Source organism: Oryctolagus cuniculus, assembly GCF_964237555.1.
Source record: "Oryctolagus cuniculus chromosome 17 unlocalized genomic scaffold, mOryCun1.1 SUPER_17_unloc_2, whole genome shotgun sequence".
Taxonomy (NCBI): Eukaryota; Metazoa; Chordata; class Mammalia; order Lagomorpha; family Leporidae; genus Oryctolagus; species Oryctolagus cuniculus.
The window spans coordinates 1,018,023-1,041,061 of record NW_027208203.1 but is presented as its reverse complement, the minus strand read 5'-3'; the positions used below and the strand labels follow the sequence as shown (position 1 = coordinate 1,041,061).

General features: G+C 48.8%; 1 non-coding gene and 2 pseudogenes across 1 annotated transcript in view; 1 reads left to right on the top strand and 2 right to left on the bottom strand.

Moving 5' to 3' along the window:
* Positions 1-23,039, bottom strand: part of LOC100347036 (uncharacterized) — a 52,572-nt gene that overhangs the window by 25,687 nt on the left and 3,846 nt on the right. The window lies entirely within an intron of this gene.
* Positions 1,450-3,950, bottom strand: LOC138847869 (GDNF family receptor alpha-2 pseudogene; annotated as a pseudogene).
* On the top strand, positions 17,772-21,423 carry LOC138847867 (adenomatous polyposis coli protein 2-like; annotated as a pseudogene).

The following is a 23,039-nucleotide window of genomic DNA, read 5'->3' as shown; positions in this document are numbered from 1 at the left end:
AATTTAACTGAAATGTGATCCCTGTTAAACATAAGAGTGGGGATAAGAGAGGGAAGAGATGTATAATTTGGGACATGCTCAAGCTGACTTGCCCCAAATGGTAGAGTTAGAAACATACCAGGGGACTCCAATTTAATCCCATCAAGGTGGCATGTACCAATGCCATCTCACTAGTGCAAGTGATCAATTTCAGTTCACAATTGATCATAATGAAAGGACTAAGAGTCAAAGGGAGCACATAAACAAGTCTAGTACCAGCTAATACTAACCGATAGAATAAATAAAGGGGAGAGTGATCCAACATGGGAAGCGAGATACACAGCAGACTCATAGAATGGCAGATGTCCTAAACGGCACTCTGGCCTCAGAATCAGCCCTAAAGGCATTCGGATCTGGCTGAAAAGCCCATGAGAGTATTTCAGGCATGGAAAGCCAAGACACTCTGGCAAAAAAAAAAAAAAAAAAAAAAAAAAAAAAAAAAAAAAAAAAAAAAAAAACAAACCCTAAATGAACGATCTCTGTGAGTGAGATCCCAGTGGAAAGAACAGGTCTTCAAAGAAGGAGGTAGTTTTCTCTGAAGGGAGGAGAGAACCTCCACTTTGACTATGACCTTGTCTAAACAAGATAAGAGTCGGAGAACTCAAGGGGCTTCCATAGCCTTGGAAACTCATGACTGGTGCATAGGGAGATTACTGATGCCATAAACAGGAGTGTCAATTTATAAAGTCAACAACAGGAGTCACTGTGCACTTACTCCTCATGTAGGATCTCTGTCCTTAATGTGCTGTACATTGAGATTTAATGCTATAACGAGTACTCAAACAGTATATTTCACTTTGTGTTTCTATGGGGTGCAAACTGTTGAAATCTTTACTTAATGTATACTAAACTGATCTTCTGTTAAAAAAAAAGAAGAAATTAGCAATTCCCAACTTGACTCTTGCTGGGATTAAACATGACAATAGGTCTGATCTGATTTCATCATCATTTAAAAAATCATCTATTATTTTTCACTTTATGTTTCTGTGTGGGAGCAAACTGTTGAAATCTTTACTTAATGTATGCTAAACTGATCTTCTGTATATAAAGAGAATTGAAAATGAATTCTCATGTGAATGGAAGGGGAGAGGGAATGGGAAAGGGGAAGGTTGCAGGTGGGAGGGACGTTATGGGGGGGGAAGTTAAAAAAATAGTCATACTAAGAGCAGCAGTGGTATTAATAGTAATAGCAACAGTACTAGTAGCAGTAACTGATAGCATCAACAGTAATAAAAGTAGTATTCTCTAGATAGTACCAAAGTGTACATTCTTTTTTTTTAACTTTTATTTAATGAATATAAATTTCCAAAGTACGGCTTATGGATTACAGTGGCTTCCCCCCCATACCATCCCTCCCACCCGCAACCCTCCCCTTTCCCACTCCCTCTCCCATTCCATTCACATCAAGATTCATTTTCGATTATCTTAATATATAGAAGATCAGCTTAGTATACATTAAGTAAGGATTTCAACAGTTTGCTCCCACACAGAAACATAAAGTGAAAAATAATAGATGATTTTTTAAATGATGATGAAATCAGATCAGACCTATTGTCATGTTTAATCCCAGTGAGAGTCAAGTTGGGAATTGATAATTTCTTTTTTTTTTTACAGAAGATCAGTTTAGTATGCATTAAGTAAAGATTTCAGTCGTTTGCACCCCCATAGAAACACAAAGTGAAATATACTGTGAGTACTCGTTATAGCATTAAATCTCAATGTACAGCACATTAAGGACAGAGATCCTACATGAGGAGTAAGTGCACAGTGACTCCTGTTGTTGACTTTACAAATTGACACTCCTGTCAATGGCATCAGTAATCTCCCTATGCTCCAGTCATGAGTTTCCAAGGCTACGGAAGCCCTCTGAGTTCTCCGACTCTTATCTTGTTTAGACAGCAGCCAGGCACAAAGAGGGAGGGGAGGGGCCAGGGGCTGTCTGTTCCCACTGTAGACAACGTTATTAAAAAATAAACTTTAGAATAACACCTTTTCGCTCATCTTGGGGGGAAGAAGTGGAAGGGGCATTATTTCGATATGTCCATTTCTTAAAAAAAGGAAAGAACAGGGAACCACAGGACACACAGATGTGATGTGCATATATACACATTTGCAAAGACCATATGTACAGCTGACTTAGGTCTCAGAGATGGAGGGGGGCATGGGCATGAGAGGGGCATGCAGACAACTGCTGGAGACACGCGCCCACCACCGGATCCTGCTGCCCCTCTCCAGTGAGACCACACCCACCCATCCAGCACCAACAAAGCCTCATTTCTCTCTGACCCTAAAACTCTTGCCACCAAGGAGGCAGAAGCCCCCACCTCCACCCTGGAGCTGGTGCCCCAGGCGGGCTGGGCTGGGCTCTCTGCCATCCGTGCCTCCCAGGGAGCTCAGGGTATATCACCCCTTCTGCAGGGGTCCCCCACCCATGCCAGACTCTGGCCCACCAGCCTGCTGAGGGCACAGAAGCAGTCAACACTCCTGCAGCTAAGAGGAGGGGCAGACGGGACCCACAGGTTCCCAGTGTAGGCTGCCCCCGGCAGGTGTCCAGCATGGGCTGTCCTGCCTCAGCCTGCAGCAGGCACAGTCACATGTCCCCCTGGCAGCAGGGTCTTGGTCTCTTGCTTCAAAGGGGTCCAGAGGAGAAAACTCCAGCCGAGGATGGAGGCTGCCCCCCTGCTTGTCTGTCCAGCTTAGAAAAACTTCTCCAGAGAAGAAACCTGGGAGGAGACAGGCTCAAAGTCTCACTTTTGTCTTATTTTGTTTTGTTTTGTTTGCAAGGTGTGTGTGGTTGTCTTGTGTGTGTCTGTGTGTGTCTGCTGTGTCAGGCGGGAGTTCTTGTCAGAGGCACTTCCAGAAGCCTTGTGGACACAGTTCCCCGGGGTGGGGCCTACAAGGCCCAGATAAGCATGAGGAGGGAGAGCTTGGCCAAGGCAGCTGATGGCCTTGCTCGGCTGAGGCCAGAGTTGGGTTTGATCACCTTGCTGCTTCCTGGGATGATGTCTGTCATCAGCTCCATGAAGCACAGGCTCAACTCTGGAGCTGTTGGCCTTCAGCCCCTGTTCCTGGACAGAAGGGCAGGAGGTCATGGCACTTGTGCCCAGGCCAGTGCTGTCACTCAAGTCATCCAGCAGAGAAGGCATCTTCTCCACCCGAGGGGCCTACATGGCCAGGAACGGGGGCCCTTCAGGGACACGCTCACATCTGTGCGGTTGCCAAAGGCCTGGATGGCGTTCTGGAGGCACAGGTTCTCGGTGAAGTCCCTCAGGAACCTCTCACATTCCTCCTCCATGTTCCCTTGCTGCGGCAGCTGCACCACACCAGTGGGGCTGGAGTCCACCTAGTAGGGTGTCTTAGCCGACCATGCCTGTATAGGAGCCCAGACACGCTTGGTAACTGTCCCCTGGGCAGCAGGTGAGTGTCCGGGAGGAGGCTCGACAGCTGGTGTGGAAGTTGGCCAGCCTGGACTGGCACAGGTGGTCGGTGCAGCTCAGGGCATGCAGGTACAAGCAGGTGGGCGCTCCTTGTCCTCATAAGAGCAGCTGGGCAGCATGGTCTGGCGGCAGCGCTCAGTCCATGCCTGGTCTCAGCAGGAGCAGAGGAGCATGTGGTAGGTGTACTTGCTGAGCACGCGGTTGAAGAACAGGCACAGGGCCTTGTGGCACTGGCAACAGCTGCAGAGCTCCGTGTACGAGCTCCTGGGTTGAGGATGGAGATGTAGGAGGAGCGCAGCTTCTTGCAGTTGCCGTTCAGGACGCAGGCCTTGGCCCCGTCCAGGCGCTGGTTGCTCTTGGTGCTGACTGCCAGGTCTGCCCCTGTCCCTGAGAAGAGGAGGCAAGCCTGAAGACCCGTCCTGCTGGGGCGCAAACCCACCACCCGAGCCTCTGCACCCTCCTCCTCCTCCCCATCCCCACCCCACCCCGCGGTGGCAGCTGCCTTCATTTTGTTCTATTTTGTTTTAATTTACTAGTATCACTTGTATGAATCATCAATATCCTAGGGACAGCCAATTACAACAATATGATATCAATGAAACGAAAATTTCTATTTGTTAACAGTTTTATGTACACAGCTTTTAAAATCTTGTCCAGTATTATCATTTTCACATTCCAGGTCATATATTTTTAAATATTTCTTTAGTTCTGATAACCCACAAATTATCCTATTGTTTCAAACTCGGTGATGTATGCTTCCTTCAAGATTCATTGGATATTCTGCAAAATTTCACTTTATGTTTCATTCATTTCTGTTTTCCCTTGAATTTTGTTGCAAATGTAGTGAGGTTTTTCACCAAGTGGTCATCATAACTGGTTGTCAGTTTCTCAATTCTTCCACCTATAAATTGAGTTTTTACTTACAATAAACAATATATATTAACAACATATATATATATATTAACAACAATGTATTTTTAGGTTTATCTTTGAATTTATTTCCAACAGATGTGTACATCATCTATATTCTGTCAGCCACTCCTCCCACTGTGCACCTCAGGACATCTTGCTCACATTTTAATTGTGAGACCACTGACATTAACTCTCTCCTAGCCACTGAATTACACACATTACTCAGAACCAGCATAGTCTAATGGAACAATGTTCTCATTACTGGCTATATATGTTTTGTTTATTCCTCAGTTCTACATAACAGTGCCTTCCATTATTACATTTTAAAGAGTATCTCTAGGAGCTAGTGTTTTGGCATAGCAAGTAAAGCTGCAAACTGCAGCACTGGCATCCCACATGGGCACCAGTTCATCACCCAAGTGCTCCACTCCTGATATAGCTTCCTGCAATTGGTCTGGGAAAGCAGCAGATGATGGCCCAGCTCTCTGGGCCCTGCCACCCTTGTGAGAGACTTGGAAGAAGCTCCTGGCTTTGGTTGGGGCCAGTGCTGGCCATTGTGTCCATCTGGGTAGTAAATAGCAGATATAATTTCTCTCTCCTTCTCCCTCTGTAACTCCTTCAAAATAAATAACTAAATCTTGAAAAATAAAGAGTATCTCTAGATATAAATACTTTTCCTTGAAAAATTTCCTGATTATTGCCATGATCTTTATTTTAAATACATACGGGGGCCAGCACTATGGGGCAATGGGTTAAAGCACCGGCCTGCAGCACTGGCATCCCATATGGGTGCTGGTTCAAGTTCCAGCTGCTCCATTTCCGATGCAGCTCTCTGCTATGGCCTGGGAAAGCAGTAGAAGATGGCCTATGTCTTTGGGCCCTTGCACTCATGTGGGAGACCCGGATGAAGTGCCTGGCTTCAAATTAGCACAGCTCTGGCTGTGGCGGTCATTTGGGAAGTGAACCAGTGGATGGAAGACCTCCCTCTCTCTCTCCTGATCTACCTCTCTCTGTTAACTCTTTCAAATAAATAAAATAAATCTTAAAAAAATACATATGCCCTTTTCTTTTTTGTAATTGTAAAATAATATTTTTTACCAAGTTCCGGTTTTTATATCTGCTTTTCATATTATTATTGTCCCTATCAATAATAAAGTCTATTTATGGAAATGCAATATCATTTTTGAGCACTGTATATCTTTTGTGTATTTGTTCATCTGAATTTACTGCTACCACTTGGATATATAATCATTCATGATGTTTCAGATAAATGGATTGTCCTTCCTTGAATTATCTTCATTAAGTTTTTAATTATCCATTTTAATGCAATCCTAGCACTTACAAACTTAGTCCATCTTTCATTGTGGGATGAACAAACCAAAAATTTTGCTAAGGTTTCTTGGTTGCTTCCATATGTACCCCCCATGAGAACTGCCTTTTACCAATATAGTAAAGCTATCTTTTTTTTAAAGATTTATTTATTTATTTGAAAGTCAGAGTTACACAGAGAGTTGAGAGGCAGAGAGAGAAAGAGAGAAGGGGAGAGAGAGAGAGGTCTTCCATCGCTGGTTCACTCCCTAGATGGCTGCAACAGCCAGAGCTGCATCAATCTGAAGCCAGGTACCAGGAGCTTCTTCCCAGTCTCTCATGTGGGTGCAAGGGCCCAAGGACTTGGGCCATCTTCTACTGCTTTCTCAGGCCATAGCAGAGAGCTGGATCGGAAATGGAGCAGCTGGAACTTGAACCGGCGCCCATATGGGATGCCAGTGCTGCAGGCTGGGTCTTGAACTGGTGCCCATATGGGGAGCCGGCGCTTCAGGCCAGGGTGTTAACCCACTGCACCACAGCACCAGCCCTATGCTAAATCTATCTTTTGAGTTGATATAGATTTTGACTTTTCTGGTGGTCTAGAGGACTGTAAATAACTCTATGGTTACTGATATTTTATAAAGTATAGATTTAGATGCTCATGTATTTCATTAGTGATTTTAATAGTAAATGACATAAATGTTCCCTGGTTTTCCTAAATTTATTATTTTCTCAAATTTAAAGTGACTGTTAGACCTTTAAGTTCACCAAATTACCTCATAGCTGCCACCATATTGTTGCTCTTCTTTTATTTTTTTATTGTTGACAGGCAGAGTTAGAGAGAGAGAGAGAGAGAGAGAGAGAGAGAGACAAAGAGAAAGGTCTTCCTTTTCCATTGGTTCACCCACCAAATGGCCGCTATGGCCACGAAATGCGCCGATCCGAGGCAGAAGCCAGGTGCTTCCTCCTGGACTCCCATGCGGGTGCAGGGCCCAAGCACTTGGGCCATCCTCCACTGCCTTCCTGGGCCACAGCAGAGAGGTGGCCTGGAAGAGGAGCAACCGGGACAGAATCCAGCGCCCCAACCGGCACTAGAACCTGTGGTGCCGGTGCCACAGGCGGAGGATTAGCCAAGTGAGCAGCAGCGCTGGTCACATTTTTGCTCTTTAACATATTGCTTTGTGCTACTTCCAGTAATCAGTGTATAACTTATATGGTTACGTGCATACTATTATTTTGTTTAGATATTCTTTTACTTTAGAATATCAGTTTTATCCTTCACTTAGCCTATCAGAGAACCTCAAATCATCCTGCTTGTAGGTTTCATTGTGACATCATAAAATCAATGAAAATTCTCTAAGTTTTAATTGAAATATTCACATACACTTTTCCAGAATTGTCTCATGCTGCTTTACCCATTCTCCATTTCCAGGTGATATTTGTTCAGTATGAAGATAAGAGAAAAATAAATGAATACTTTTATATAAATATTTGGTAACTTTCCCATTAACTATACACTATTTATTAAGAATACAAATATATATTGAGAATCCACACTATGTAAGATATTGTAGGCTCTGAGGATAGACAAAATTACTGTTCTTATTCAGGTTAGAGTCTAGTGGAGAAGAAATGAAAGTAAAATTACAATTCTAAATTTAGGTAGTTTATCAAGATAACAGAGTTTAATGAGAGAAAGAATTAGAATTAGAATTAGAGAATTAGGCCGGCGCCACAGCTCACTTGGCTAATCTTCCGGGACACCGGGTTATAGTCTTGGTTGGGGCGCCGGATTCTGTCCCGGTTGCTCCTCTTCCAGTCCAGCTCTCTGCTGTGGCCTGGGAGGGCAGTGGAGGATGGCCCAAGTGTTTGGGCCCTGCATCCACATGGGAGACCAGGAGGAAGGACCTGGCTTCTGGCTTCAGATCAGCGTACCGCACCGGCCATAGCTACCATTTGGGGGGTGAACCAATGGAAAGGAAGACCTTTCTCTCTGTCTCTCTCACTATCTAACTCTGTCTGTCCAAAAAAAAAAAAAGAATTAGAGAATGAATTAGAATTGAATTAGAGGCCAGTGTCGCGGCTCACTAGGCTAATCCTCCGCCTTGCAGCGCCAGCACACCGGGTTCTAGTCCTGGTCGGGGCGCCGGATTCTGTCCTGGTTGCTCCTCTTTCAGGCCAGCTCTCTGCTGTGGCCAGGGAGTGCAGTGGAGGATGGCCCAAGTACTTGGGCCCTGCACCCCATGGGAGACCAGGAGAAGTACCTGGCTCCTGCCATTGGATCAGCGTGGTGCACCGGCCGCAGCACACTGGCCACGGCAGCCATTGGAGGGTGAACCAATGGCAAAGGAAGACCTTTCTCTCTGTCTCTCTCTCTCACTGTCCACTCTGCCTGTCAAAATAAAAAAAAAAAGAATTGAATTAGAGAATTCAATCTACACCAGACCCAGAAAATTTTCCTAAAGGTAGGATAAGTAGACTGAGAAATAAAGGATAGGCACAAAGCAGTTAAGAAAAGGGAGAAGAGTATCCTAGCCAATCTGTAACAGTGCTGAAGCTCAAATGCAGTTTGCTTGTGGCCAAGATTAAGTAAGGGCTGTTTATCTTCCTACATGAAACAATAAAAAATAAACTGCATTATACACATTGTTCATAATAATGGGCCTCAAGAAACAAAGACAATACCTGAAAGCCAGAAAAGAAATGAAGTAGGCCTCACACACTCCACAGCTCCTTCTAGAGAGAGATTCTAGACCACAGGGGAAGGAGCTGAGGCAGTGTCTCCCCGACTCCCTGAGCAGATGTGATGAAGCCGGGCATCTGGGAACACAAACGTAGTCCCATATCACAGGGCAGAATAGGGGGGAGGAAAAGGCAGGAATGAGAAAGAACCAGGAACTGCAGAGGACCATCTTTGAATTCTAATCCAAGTCATTTACAGTGCACGCCCATCAGAAAACACCCAAATACTGTGGGTGGGACATTACAGGAAATTGTGCCTGGTGCCCAGGTAGTGCTGCACTTAATCATCCATTCCTATCAGCCAGAATGAAAACTCCTTAGTCATGGGACAGTGAAAAGAACAATAATAAAAGTTTTTGCCTTAGGAGTAGGAGATTACTCGTGGGCTAAGCATGGTTATGATCCACATCACAAATCATAAGACTGGAAAAGATGAACCTGTTTAGAAGGAACTGAACTGCATCAAAAAAACAGTCTGGAAACAGGTAAGTGGAAGCATGAAATTTTTTAATAACCTACAGTTGTAAATATATACATTTTAATAACCTACAGTTGCAAATATATAAATCACAGTGCCAGTGATTGTCACTATACTAGATGGAAATTAACATAAATTACACATCATAAAAATATGTTCATCTTGGAGACAGTGCTGATCTATGATAAAACTTCAAGTGATCAATATAAGCCCCCAAAATGGAGAGGGAAAATATTTGAAGGAAAACAGCAATTTTGTTTCTAAATTTAATGAATTATAATCTTACACTAGCAGGAAGGGTGTAACAGGACAAGGAGAAAATATTGTGTTTTTATTATATATAATGTGCTATGGTGTTACTTCCAGGTAGAATACTATAAGTTGAAATCTATGTTAATATCAGTAAAGCAGCTACTAAGGTATCAAAACAAAAGATTTTAATTAATAATTCCTCCTAAAATAGAAATATAACCAAATCATAAAATAGTAATTGGGGTTGGCAGTGTGGCTCAGTGGCTCCTATCTAGTTAGGGGTGAAAGCCCTAACCTGCAGCACTGGCATCCCATTTGGTCATCAGTTCAAGTCCCAGCTGCTCTACTTCTGATCCAGCTCCCTGCTGATGGCCTGGGAAATCAGTAGAAGATGGCCCAAGTGCTTGGGCTCCTGCCCCTGTGTGGGAGACCCAGAAGAAGTTCCTGGCTCCTGGTCTCAGATCAGCTGAGTCCTGGCTGTTGTGAGCATTTGGGGAGTGAACCAGGAGGTGGAAGCCCTCTCTCTGTATCTACCTGACTCTGTAACTGTCTTTCACATAAATAAAAATAAATAAAATAGCAATCTAAAATAAAGCAGAATGGTGTAACAAAATATGGAATTAAAAGAAAGCAATATTATGTAGAACAGACAAAAAAAAATACTATGAGGGATAATGTATTAAGTTGTCCATTAATATGACTGGTTTAATTCTGTAATTATCACACAGTTATTCTTAAGTGTTGAAAATTAACTGAAATGTGATCCCTGTTAAACATAAGAGTGGGAATAAGAGAGGGAAGAGATGTATAATTTGGGACATGCTCGGGCTGACTTGCCCCAATTGGTAGAGTTCGAAACATACTAGGGGATTCCAATTCAATCCCATCAAGGTGGCATGTGCCAATGCCATCTCACTATTCCAAGTGATCAATTTCAGTTCACAATTGATCATAATGAAAGGACTAAGAGTCAAAGGGAGCACATAAACAAGTCTAGTATCTGCTAACACTAACCGATAGAATAAATAAAGGCGAGAGTGATCCAACATGGGAAGTGAGATACTCAGCAGACTCATAGAATGGCGGATGTCCTAAATAGCACTCTGGCCTCAGAATCAGCCCTAAAGGCACTCGGATCTGGCTGAAAAGCCCATGAGAGTATTTCAGGCATGGAAAGCCAAGACACTCTGGCAAAAAGATCTCTGTGAGTGAGATCCCAGTGGAAAGAACAGGTCATCAAAGAGGGAGGTGCCTTTCTCTGAAGGGAGGAGAGAACCTCCACTTTGACTATGACCGTGTCTAAACAAGATAAGAGTCGGAGAACTCAAGGGGCTTCCATAGCCTTGGAAACTCATGACTGGTGCATAGGGAGATTACTGATGCCATAAACAGGAGTGTCAATTTGTAAAGTCAACAACAGGAGTCACTGTGCACTTACTCCTCATGTAGGATCTCTGTCCTTAACGTGCTGTACACTGAGGCTTAATGCTATAACGAGTACTCAAACAGTATATTTCACTTTGTGTTTCTATGGGGGTGCAAACTGTTGAAATCTTTACTTAATGTACACTAAACTGATCTTCTGTTAAAAAAAAAAAAAAAAGAAACTATCAATTCCCAACTTGACTCTCACTGGGATTAAACATGACAATAGGTCTGATCTGATTTCATCATCATTTAAAAAAAAATCATCTATTATTTTTCACTTTATGTTTCTGTGTGGGAACAAACTGTTGAAATCCTTACTTAAGGTATAATAAGCTGATCTTCTGTATACTAAGATAATCGAAAATGAATCTTGATGTGAATGGAAGGGGAGAGGGAGTGGGAAAGGGGAGGGTGGTGGGTGGGAGGGACGGTATGGGGGGGAAAGCCATTGTAACCCATGAGTCGTACTTTGGAAATTTATATTCATTAAATAAAAGATAAAAAAAAAAGCAATATTATGACAGATAAGTTGAATTACATAAACAATCATTTTAAAAGGAAGTGGTCTAAAATCTCAATAAAAAGTCAAATGATTAGACAGTACAGAGAAAATAAGATGAATTATATAGTCTCTATCAGATATATACATTAAATGTAAAAACACAAATTCACTTAAAATGGAAAATATTTGCCACAATAACATTTGACAAATCAAAACTGAGGAATAAGAGCTTTTGCAAGGTGTATTTAATAACCAAAACTACCATGAGGAATAAAAATGTCATTTCATATTTACAAGCAGTTCAATTAATCAAGACAATGCAATAATCCTAAAATTTTTACATCAAATAGAGTTTCAAAATGCATCTTGTAAAATAAGAGTATTTAAAAAGAAAAAAAAATTGCAAGTGTCATCTCAGTACATTTTATTCAGCAAATAACAGAATGAGTCAGAAGAAAATCTCCAACAACATACAGGTGACACCACCACTCTCAAGTATCCATAGAAGATTTACCAAAATAGATGTAGGCCATAAAACAAATATGAATTACAGGATAATATCAAAATGATAGTATACAAATTATATTCTATGACCACAAACCAAATCCAAAAGAACTGTTACACTGAAGAAAACACTGAAGTTCGTAGCAACTCAGTAGGACACATTTCTGTGAAACTGAGTCCAAGACTTAATGAAGACATTAGAAGGTATAAATGCTGAATGAAAATACAACATTAGAGCATCTGTGTAATGTATCCTTAGACACACTAAAGAAAAAAATAGCAGTAAATGTCTGTAAGGGATTTTCAGAAGTTCGTTATAAAAACACACCTTGGGGCTGGCACTGTGGCATAGCAGGTAAAGCCGCAGCCTGCAGTGCCAGCATCCCATATGGATGTCGGTTTGAGTCCCTGCTGCTCCACTTCCCATCCAGCTCTCTGCTGTGCCCAGGTGCTTAGGTCCCTGCACCAATGTGGGAGACTCCGAAGAAGCTCCTGGCTTCTCGATTCTGATTGGCACAGTTCTGGCTGTTACAGCCAATTGGGGAGTGAATCAGTGAATAGAAGACCTCTCTCTCTCTCTCTCTCTCTCTGCTTCTCCTTCTCTCTCCATGTAACTCTTTCACGTAAGTAAATAAATCTTTAAAAAAACACACTGAAGAGAGAACTGAATTTTCTCTGAAATTTTTGAAGCCCCTCATATAAGAATTGTCTCAAATCAATTACCTTGATTTCCACCTAAGGAAACTAGAAAAAGAGCAAATTAAACCCCAAACAACAGGTAGAACACAAAGATAAACATCTGCTGTGGTCTGATCAGAGCACTAAATGCTGACAGGTGGTCAAGAGGGACGGGGTTATCACCAGGTGAGGCTGTGAGATGGCCAGGTGTGTTCAGCAACCTCACAAACAGATCCAGTGTGCGTCTTTTCATTTATCCCCTTGAAGATTCTGGGAATGTCAGACACCAGACACCAGACCCCTGACGCACCCCAACTTGCCAGGCCCATCATCTGAGAACCCACTTCCGCATCCGCTGTGAGCCCATTTCTGTGGTTTATAAACTACCAGGGCTATGATAGCTCCACAGACAGTCCAAATAAACTGCAGTCTCAATGATAAATTCAAGGATGTGGTCCTGCAAGTAGTGCCCCCAGCACAGAGAACAAGATCAGCCCTGCGGGGACTGCAGCCTGGCCCTGGGTGGCTCCCACGCCTGTGGGTGAAGGCGCCCCCTAGTGGTCGTGTCTCACGGGCTTGTGCACTGCAGAGTATAAAACAGAGACAGGAAGTCAGGGGCGCCCTTGAGCCTCTGTGACACTTGTCCTATGGCTGGAGAATGAACCGATTGAGATGCCCACACAGTGACTCTTTACGACCTGTACAGTGCTGGCTTTGAGGCCTCTGCCCCAGGGTCATCCCCTGGAGGCTGAGAATTCATCTCAGACACAGGCAAGGATGCCCCACAGCACTGCACCATGCAGCACACAGTCTGTCAGCGAGCATGGCATCACCATGAAGAATCTGCACCAGTGCCGCTCAGCCACACAACCCATGCAAACATGCCTGTCTGTCCCACGTCCGCACATGAGCCAGTGCATAGCCAATTTCATTGTGAGATGTGAAAAAAGTCAATAGAATTTGAAAAAAGTAGGAAAAAAATCAATGTAACAAAACCCTGTGTGGACACTAATAAAGATAATTAACAACTATCCTATGTGGGGAGCAACTTGGACTAGACTAAGTTACTGGAATTAAGACTTATTCTATGCATCTGCTCTCCCACGATATGGTGCTGGGGAGAGGAGTAAGCTTCTACACAGCTGCCTCCAGTTCAACCAATAAGCAGCAGGACCTGCTCCTGATTGCAGGAGAGCAGCGTACTCGGCGTGTGGGTAGCAGAGTTGGGATTGGCGGAAGAGGACTATAAAGGAGGAGAGAGACAACATGCACGAGGAACATCTAAGGGGAACATCTGAAGGAACACCTGTGCAGCCCCAGAGAGAGCCAGCCGGCGGTGTGCCGCTCCCCAGCGGAAGTGGGGAAGGTGGCAGGGGGAACCGCCCTTCCACGGAGGTGGAAGGGACGGTAGCCATCCCGGGAAGAACCAGCAGCAAACCCGGGGAGGGCCGAGCAGACAAAAGAACAGCGCAGGGTCCTGTGTCGTTCCTCCACGAAGAGGGGGAGCGACAATCCTATCTAGTTAGGTTGATCAGAATAAAACAAAAAGACATATTATTAACAGAGAAAATTACCAATAAATAAATAAATACTTAAAAGAAAACAGATTTGAGAGGATACAAAGGTTGTACATAGAGAATATAATTCAGTAACAGTGACAACACAGAAGCAAGCTGAAGCAATGGACCAGAACACATTCTGATGGCCGGCCCATGGTTCAATAGGCTAATCCTCCACCTGTGGTGCTGGCACTCTGGTCTAGTCCCAGTAGGGGCACCGGATTCTGTCCTGGTTGCTCCTCTTCCGGTCCAGCTCTCTGCTGTGGCCCAGGGAAGGCAGTGGAGGAGGGCCCAAGTGCTTGGGCCTGCACTAGCATGGGAGTCCAGGAGGAAGCACCTGGCTCCTGGCTTTGGATCAGCACAACGCGCCAGTGGTAGCAGCCATTTTGGGGGGTGAACCAATGGAAGGAAGACCTTTCACTCTGTCTCTCTCTCTCTGTCTAACTCTGCCTGTCCAAAAAAACAAAACAACAACAACAACAAAAAAAAACATACTGAAAATCTAGAGTTAAAACACTATAAGTGCAAAATATACTTGAACATATGTTTATACAGTGTAAATGTGTTTAAGAATATCACCCCATAACATTCTAAACTTAGACATGTTCTTACAAAATTACTGAACATATAAAGCAAAGGAAAATACTATGGTTATCTAGAAAGCTAGGCACTGATGAGGAAAATGAATGGTAATGAAGGGTTTCAAATGATCTGAAACTACAGAGAAAAATGTGAAACCATAAAACTCCTCTTACACAGATGTGCCTAATGAGAATCTTCTTAAAACTTCCACTTCACAAAGGCATTTACAAATTTTATTACTTTTTTCTGTAAGCTAAAAGCCATGTCTTTAACATGGTATCAAGGACACAAAGTTCCTATGGATTAGGATTAATTTTTTTTTTATTTATTGAAAGAGAGAGAGAGAGAGAGGAGACAGAGAAGACAGAAAGATTTATCTCCCATCTGCTAGTTGACTACCCAAATGGCCACAATGGCCAGCACTGCTCCAGGTCAAAACCAGGAATGTGCAATTCCACCCAGGATTCCCACATGGCTGGCAGAAGCCCAACCACATGGACCATCTGCTACCATCCCAGACACATTGCTAGGGAGTTGTAATGGAAGCAGAGAATCTAGGATTCAGTCAGGCACTTAGATATGCAATGCCTGCATTGCTGCAGTGGCTTAAGCCAGTAGAACACAACACCAGCTCCAGATTATTTTAATTTTACATCTGGATCATTCAATGATCTTCTACCTATGAAATTCTACAATAGAAAAATATCTATCTTTCAGATTATCCAGATCCAAACACTCATAGCATATTATTAGAGAAATGGGTGTCATATTTCTTAAAATGTCAGTGCCCTGAAAGCCACCCTAGTAATAATGGTATTTAGGTACAAGGCCACATTCTGGTAATTTACGTGTAATTTTTATTAAACTACTTTCAATTTAAAAGATCCCTATTGCTGAAGCAAGAACCTAGGCTATATAATTTTAATTCTTCTGGAAAAATCTGTGTTTTTTAATTTTATTTATTTATTTATTTGAAATAGTTAGTGAGGGAGAGAGAGAGAAAAGGTCTTCCTTCCATTGGTTCATCCCCCAAATGGCTGCTACGGCCAGAGCTACACCTATTCAAAGTCAGGAGCCAGGTGCTTCCTCCTGGTCTCCCACGCGGGTGCAGAGGCCCAAGCACTTGGGCCATCCTCCACTACCCTCCAGGGCCACAACAAAGAGCTGGACTGGAAGAGAAACAACCGGGACTAGAACCCAGCACCAATATGGGATGCTGGCGCCATAGGCGGAGGATTAACCAAGTGAGCCACATGCCAAACCCAAAATCTGGTTTTTTTAAAATTATATTTAAGGTATGCAAGCTTCATGTATTTCATATATACAGATTTTGGAACATATTTTAAATCAATTAATACAGTAAGGCTGTCAGTTATTCATGAGGCCATTTCCATGGCTTAAATCTCCAAGCACAAGCCACCTCTCTCCCATTCACCTTTTCAGTAACTGTTCTCCATAGTTTTCATTTTAAAACAAATGGCAAAAGCAGTAGGATGCATGAATACTCCTTAATAATATAAACTATCAATTAGGAAAAGTGGCTTATAACACAAAAGCTCTAAACATGATAGGATAATGAATTTGTATTCTGAGTAAACTGTTAATCATAGGATAATAGGAAGTTTTACTAACAGGATGCTTCAAATGTAAATAACTGCAAAATATTGTTTGTAAAGGTTAAATTTGTCTCTGAAGTTCGTTTTAAGGATTATAATAATGATTATAATGGACAATATAAAAACTGGTTTTTAAGACTTTAAAATAATAATTTGTGAATTAATACAATATATTTTTCTATTCAATAAAACAGAAACATAGAAAAATTATGGAGGTCCATACAGAAAATGATACAAAGTGATTCCAGTTAAGAATACGCAACATCAAGCATAGGCATTGTGGCACTGCTGGTTAAGCTACCACCTGTGATGCTGGCATCCTCTATTGGAGCTGGTTTGGGTGCCTAAAGCCTCACTCCTAATCCAGCTCCCTGCTAATGTTAATTCTAATGCTTCCAGCAGCAGAGGATGGCCTAAGTACTTGGGCTCCTACCACCCCAATGGGAGACTCAGATTGGGTTCCAGGCTCCTGGATTCAGCCTGGGCCACCCAAAGCCATTGTGGTCATTTGGGGCAATAAACCGGAAATTGGAAGATCTGTCAATCTCTCTCTCACTCTGCTTTTCAAATAAAATATATTGGTAACAAACAAAGGAAAAGCAACATCAAAAATTGTGAAAATCATTTGTGACCTTTCAAAAATATTTATTTGTAAGTCAGAGTTACAGAGAGAGAGAGAGAGACAAAGATCTTCTATGCACTAGTTCACTCCCCAAATGGCTGCAACAGCTGAGTGTGGACCAGGCTGAAGCCAGAACCAGGAGTTTCTTTCAGGTCTCCCACATGGAGGTAGGGGTCCAAGGATTCAGACCATTCTCCCCTACTTTCCCAAGTACATCGCCAGGGAGCTGGATGGGACTTAAACAGGCACCCATGTGGGATGCGGGCACTGCAGAGGTGGCAGAGCCCACTGCATCAAGCACTTCCCCCTATTTATTTTAGAGATGGAGCTGGAGAGAGAGAGAGAGAGAAAGAGAAAGAGAAAGAGAGAAAAAGAGAGAGAGAGAGAGAGAGAGAGAGAGAGAGAGATCTTATATTCTCTGGTTCACCCCCAATGGCTGCAGTATCTGGGACGAGACTGGGCCAGCCAAAAGCCAGGAGCTAAGGGTTTCATCCTGGTCTCCCATATAGGTGAAGGGTCTCAAGCATTTGTGTCATCCTCTGATGCTTTCCTGGGTGCATTAGCATCAGCTGGATTGGATTTGGGGCATGAACCAGTGGATGGAATACTGTCTCTATGTTTCTCTGTTTCTCCCTCTCTCTGTAACTTGGCCTCTCATATAAATAAACTAATCCCAATTCATGTTAATTATTTAAAACAGCTGAAAGAACTGGATTCCTCCCAAACTCAGCATGATCTTAATTATAAAATCAGAAAAAGACACAAAGAAAATGAACTGTAGACCAATATCTCTGATGAGCATAGATGCAGAAATCCTCAACAAATTACTATCCAATAGAATCCATCACCACATCACAAAGATCACTCACCCAGACCAAGTGTGATCTATCCATCATATGCAGGGATTGTTTAATATGCACAAATCAATAAATGTGATACATCATATTAGCGAATTGAAGAATGAAGGCCATATGTCTGATTATCTCAATAGATGCAGAGAAAGCATTTGATGAAACACAAAATCCTTTCATGATAAAATTTTAAGCAAACTTTGTATAGCGGGAGCATTTCTCAACACAATCAAGATAATATATGACAAGCCAACAGTCACCATGATACCTTTGGGTAAAAAGCTGGAAGTATTTTCACTGAGATTCAGAACCAGACAAGGATGCCCTCTTCATCACTGCTATTCAATACAATTCTGGAAGTTTCAGCCAGAGCCATTCAACAAAAAGAAAGAAAAGGTGTAAAATTGGGAAAGGAGGACATCAAATGATCCTTGTTTGTAGATTATATGATCCGATACATAGGGGAACCAAAAGAATCCACTAGGAGATTATTGGAATTCGTAAGAGAAATTTGCAAAGTTACAGAATATGAAATCAACACACACATTTCAAAAGCTTTTATATACACAATGTCATAGCTGAGAAAGAGTTTGTAAGATCAGTCTCATTCACAACAGCTACCTCGCGGCCCCCCGCCACCCAGGTCAAGGCCCGGGGCGCTGGCCGGAGCCCAGAGCCGGGCCGGCCCCCAAGTGCCCACTCAGACCGGGGTCAGGGGGAAGGGGGGAGGCAGTCCCTGTGCCTCATGACGCCCACCGAGGAGGCCATGTACTGCTTCTACGACTCTGACTAGGCGCCCTCCTCAGCCGGGCAGCCCCGCGACGACCGTCCGCCATCCCGCGGGCCCTGAGCGGGGCGGGAAGGAGGCCCGGGCCCCAGCCAAGGCGGTCGCTCCGGCCCAGCCGCCCCCACCCCGGGCCCAGCCCCGGCTGATCGCCGATGAGACCCCACTTTGCTCAGAGGGACACCTCCGAGTCCGACCCGCTCAGCGAGCCCGAGCCCTGTGAGCGGCCGGCCAGCCACCTGGGAGGCCCGGAGCCCACGGTCCCCCAGGCCCCGCGCCAGGGAGCCGGGCGCGACAGCTCCCCCAGCCCGCGCTCCGAGGAGGAGCTCCTGCACCGCTGCATCGGCTCAGCCATGCCCAGGCGCCGGCCCCCGGCCTCAGGCGCCGCAAAGCCCGGGCTGTCGGGCAGGACGAGCGGCTGGCAGAGGCGCCCCGGGACTGCGGCGAGGAGGCGGCCGGCTCAGACCGGCCTCCGACCTGGACAGCGTCGAGTGGCGCGCCATCCAGGAGGGCGCCAACTCCATCGTCACGTGCCTGCACCAGGCGGCCGCGGCGGCCCCCGCGAGGCCTCCTCCGAGGCCCACTCGCTCCTGTCCCTGGGGTCTGCTCTGTCCACGGGCCCCTCCCCGCAGCTATCCAAGCGCAGGAGCAGGCGCCAGCACGGGGCCGGGGCCGGGGCGGGGAGGGCAGTGCCCAGCGGCCGGAGAAACGGAGCCTGACCTCAGCCAAGAGCGGCGCGAGCCCCCACCCCCGCGTCCCTGGCGACCCGGAGAAGCCGCGAGCTGCTCAGTAGGTAGTGGCGGGGGTGCCGGCCGTTCTCCAGGGGCGGACAGTGATCTACGTGCCCAGCTCGGCCACCCGGCCCCAGCCCAAAGCTGTCTCTGGCCCCGGGCCACACTGAGGAAGGCGGCGGAGCCCCCCAGCCTGGCACAGACAGCAGCCGCAGGCAAGGCGCCAGAGCCCGGGCAGCAGCGCTCTCGAAGCCTGCACCGGCCGGGCAAGATCTCGGAGCTGGCGGCGCTGAGCCACGCCCGCCCCCCCCCCAGGAGCGCCACCCACCCTGCTCCTCTGGCCAAGACCCCTTCTTCAAGCTCCTCCCAGACCTCGCCCGCCTCTCAACCTCTGCCCAGGAAGTCGCCCCCCTCCACCCCAGCTTCAGGGTCTCTGCCTGGCCCAGCAGCCCCCGGCGTGCCCAAGACGCTGGCGCGGGCCCTGCTGGACAAGCACCACAAGACACAGAAGTCGCCCGTGCGGATCCCGTTCATGCAGAGGCCGGCCAGGCGCGGGCCGCCGCCGCCGGACAGACCCGCCCCAGAGCCGAGCCCCAGAGGCCGCGAGGGGGTGGCAGGGGCGCGTGGGGGCCGACTGGGCCTGGTGCGCGTGGCCTCCGCCCGCTCCAGCGGCAGCGAGTCCTCGGACCGCTCGGGCTTCCGGCGCCAACTGACCTTCTTCAAGGAGTCGCCCGGCTTCCTGCGTATCCGGCGCACGGAGCTGCTGTCCGACTCCGCCTCCACCTCCCAGGGCGCGTCGCCCCGCCGCGGCCGGCCCGCGCTCCCCGCCGTCTTCCTCTGCTCTTCGCGCTGTGACGAGCTGAGGGCGGTCCCCAGGTAACAGCTGACCCGGCCAGGGTCCGGTCCCGCCCTGGCCCGCGCGCGCCCCAGCGCACCAGCTGCGAGAGCCCTTCGCGCCTGCCCGTGAGCGCCCCCGTGCGGCCGGTGGAGGTCAAGCGCTGCTCCTCCCTGCCCCATGTCAGCGTGGCCCGCAGGCCCGATGGCGCGGCCCCGGGAGCCCCCCCACCCCCAGCGCACACCACCGGAGCCACCGGAGCGACGGCGAGGCGCGGCCACTGCCCAGGGTGGTCGCACCAGGTACGACATGGCGGCGCATCCGGGACGAGGACGTCGCGCACATCCTGCACAGCACCCTGCCCGCCTTGGCCCTGCCACTCCGGGGCGCCTCGCCGGAGGAGGGCCCCGCCGGCCCCCCGCTGCAGAAGACCAGCGACGTCTTGGTGCAGACAGAAGAGGTGGCCCAGCCCAAGACCAATGCCAGCGCGTCCCTGAGCCTGGAGAGCAGGGAGTAGCCCCCCGCGCCAACCAGCGCCCAGGCCAACCCTCCTGGGCAGCGACATGCATTGGCCGATCCTGGCCAAGGGCCCTGCCTCCGCGCCTTTCGCCTTTCGCCTTTCGCCCACGAGGGCTTGGGTATCACCGTGGGGGGCTTCCCTGCCAGCCGGCACGGCTCCCCTAGCCTCGCAGCGCGCATCCCGCCCTTCAACTACGTGCCCAGCCCCATGGTGACGAGGGACAGGATTCCTCAGGGGATGCTGAAGTCGGGCTAACCCTGCTGCCCTGGAACGCCACTGCCCGGCCAAGGCAGGGTGGGCAAGGCAGGCGTGTGGGGGGGGCTGGCTCTGTGCCTCCCTCCCAGCTTCCTCTGCATGGACCACGTGGACAACACAAGGACCACGGGACCCCAGGGCCATCACAGCCCAGGAGCCTGAACGCAGCAGGAGAGGGGGCCCCGCAGCCCTGCCCACCTCCACGGAGGAGTGCGCTGCAAAGGGAGCCAGCGACCTCTTTCCTGCAGCATCTGGCTGGGGGAAGGGAACCTGCGGGTGGCTGCCCAGCAGGGCTACCCCAGCACCCCATCCCCCAGGAGGGGGCTCCACCTGCTGTATCCTGTCCTCCACATCCTTGGGCCTTGGCCAGACAGCCGCAGGCAGCAACCCGAGCGGGCGCCCCCTTCAGGCCCCACCTGTGCCCCGCAGGACACAGCCCAGGAGTAGGGGTGGCCCCCAAGCTCCAGGGCGCACCCCAGGTGCCACGCACGTCCTTCTAGGCCACACTGCCAAGCAGGGGTCCTGGGAAGCGTGGGGCAGCCAGCCAGAAGATGACCAGCAGCGGGGGTGAGGCAGTGCCTGAGGCCTCCGCACACAGGGACTGCTGGGTGTCCTCAGGCCTGGGGCTCAGGGCTGCTCCTGGAGCAGTGAGGGGGAGATGCAGGCACAGCTCACCCCGCCCAGTGTGGGGAGATCACAGAGTGACCTTTGGGCAATGGAGCTGAGGTGGGGCTGCAGGCCCTGTCCTGGGGACCGGGTCTTGCCCAGCCCCTGACCCTGGACACCAGTTACCCCCTGGCCATTCCCAGGGCCACTCAGGATGGGCGACCACTTGGCGGCCTTCCCTCCACCCACCTGTTCCTCATGCCCTGCACCATCTGTCCCTCGTGTACTTAGCGCACCACCTGCCAGCACCCCATGTAAAGCCGCGGGCTCGCAGAAGGACCACGCCCCCCCAACCCGTGTCGCACAACTTTAATAAAGGTAGCTGTCCAGTCGCCTCTGCTGCATGAGCAGGGCGGGGCAGGCCTCCCACGCCGGCCACAAGCAGGGAGGCCAGGGGTCCCTGCTGGCCCAGGAAGACTGTCCCACTGGGGCGTCTCTGTCCGGCTCCGTCCTTGGCTGTAGCCCAGGCTCTGTCAGGCCCAACAGTGCCCGGTGGGCTGGGGGGGGGGGTGGCTCTCTGCCCCGGCTGAGCGGCTGTGGCTGGGGTCTCTGAGGCTCAGGCAGCAGAAGAGAAACTCCTGTGGCCCTGGGGCTCGGCCCTGCCCCTCAGGACGCAGAGGACCAGGAGCCGGTGTGGCCTCTGTCCCAGGGAGGGCGTCCAGGGCCTGGCCCGTGTCCGCTCTGCTGTCTGCTGCATCAGCCTCTCCCGCAGCAATGAAGGGGTGGCTCCTGCCCAAGAGTGCAGCATGAGGCCCGTGGGGCCCCGCCAGGAAAGCCGGCTCCCCCTTTCGGCCAGGGAGTGGTGCGCCGGGCCAGCACCAGGCAAGGGAGCACAGAGTGACCCCGTGAGATGGGCAGAGTCCGCCGGGGGAAGGTGGTCCCGGGCACTCACACAGGTCCACTGGGGGGAGGTGGTCCCGGGCGCCCACACAGGGTCCGCTGGGGGAAGGTGGTCCCGGGTGCCCACACAGGGTCCAGCCTGGGCCCAGGGTGGGGAAGGGCCCAGGTCAGCTGGAGGAGGCGCCAGGCAGCACCGTGCACGTCATGTGGCAAATGTCCAGCTCCAGCTCAGCACCGGCTCACCGCAGGCCCTGGCACTGCTGCCTCAGCCCCTCGCCTGCCCGCTGCAGCTGCGTTTTGGGGGTCATGTAGGCCCGGCACTGCTGGTACAGCCGCTCCTGCTGAGCCTCGGGGTCCTCACTCTTCCTGGGGTCTCCTGGGGGGTCTGGGACAGCATGAGGAAGAGTCAGTCACAAGGAAACCCCCGAGACCAGAGCCACCCAGCAGGAGGGAGGCCAGCCTGGGGACGCGGGTGCCTGTAGACCCCTGCACAGCACAAGCCCACCCTGGCGGCCTGGGCGTCCCACAGTCACTCTTGGGGGCCCATACATGACCTGGTGCCTCACACGCCAGCCGAAGCACACCAATCTCAATAGCGGGGTCCCTGCCACCCACACGGAGCTCTGGGTTCCCACATTCCTGCTGTGCCCATCTCTCACATTGTTCTAGAAATGCTCTCCTCAGCAATGATGGAAACAGCAGGGCCCACACCGGGGCCGCCAGCTGCTGCCAGCAGGGAACCGGATCAGATGCCGAGCGGCCCAGATCACAGGCGGCGGCTTCACCCTCCATGCCACAGACCCGGCCCCTCTCAGGGCCCTGTCCCTGAGGAAGGCCAGGGCCAAGGGTGGCCCCGAGAGATGGACAGGGCCTGTTGTGGGGGGAGCAGTCCTGGGCA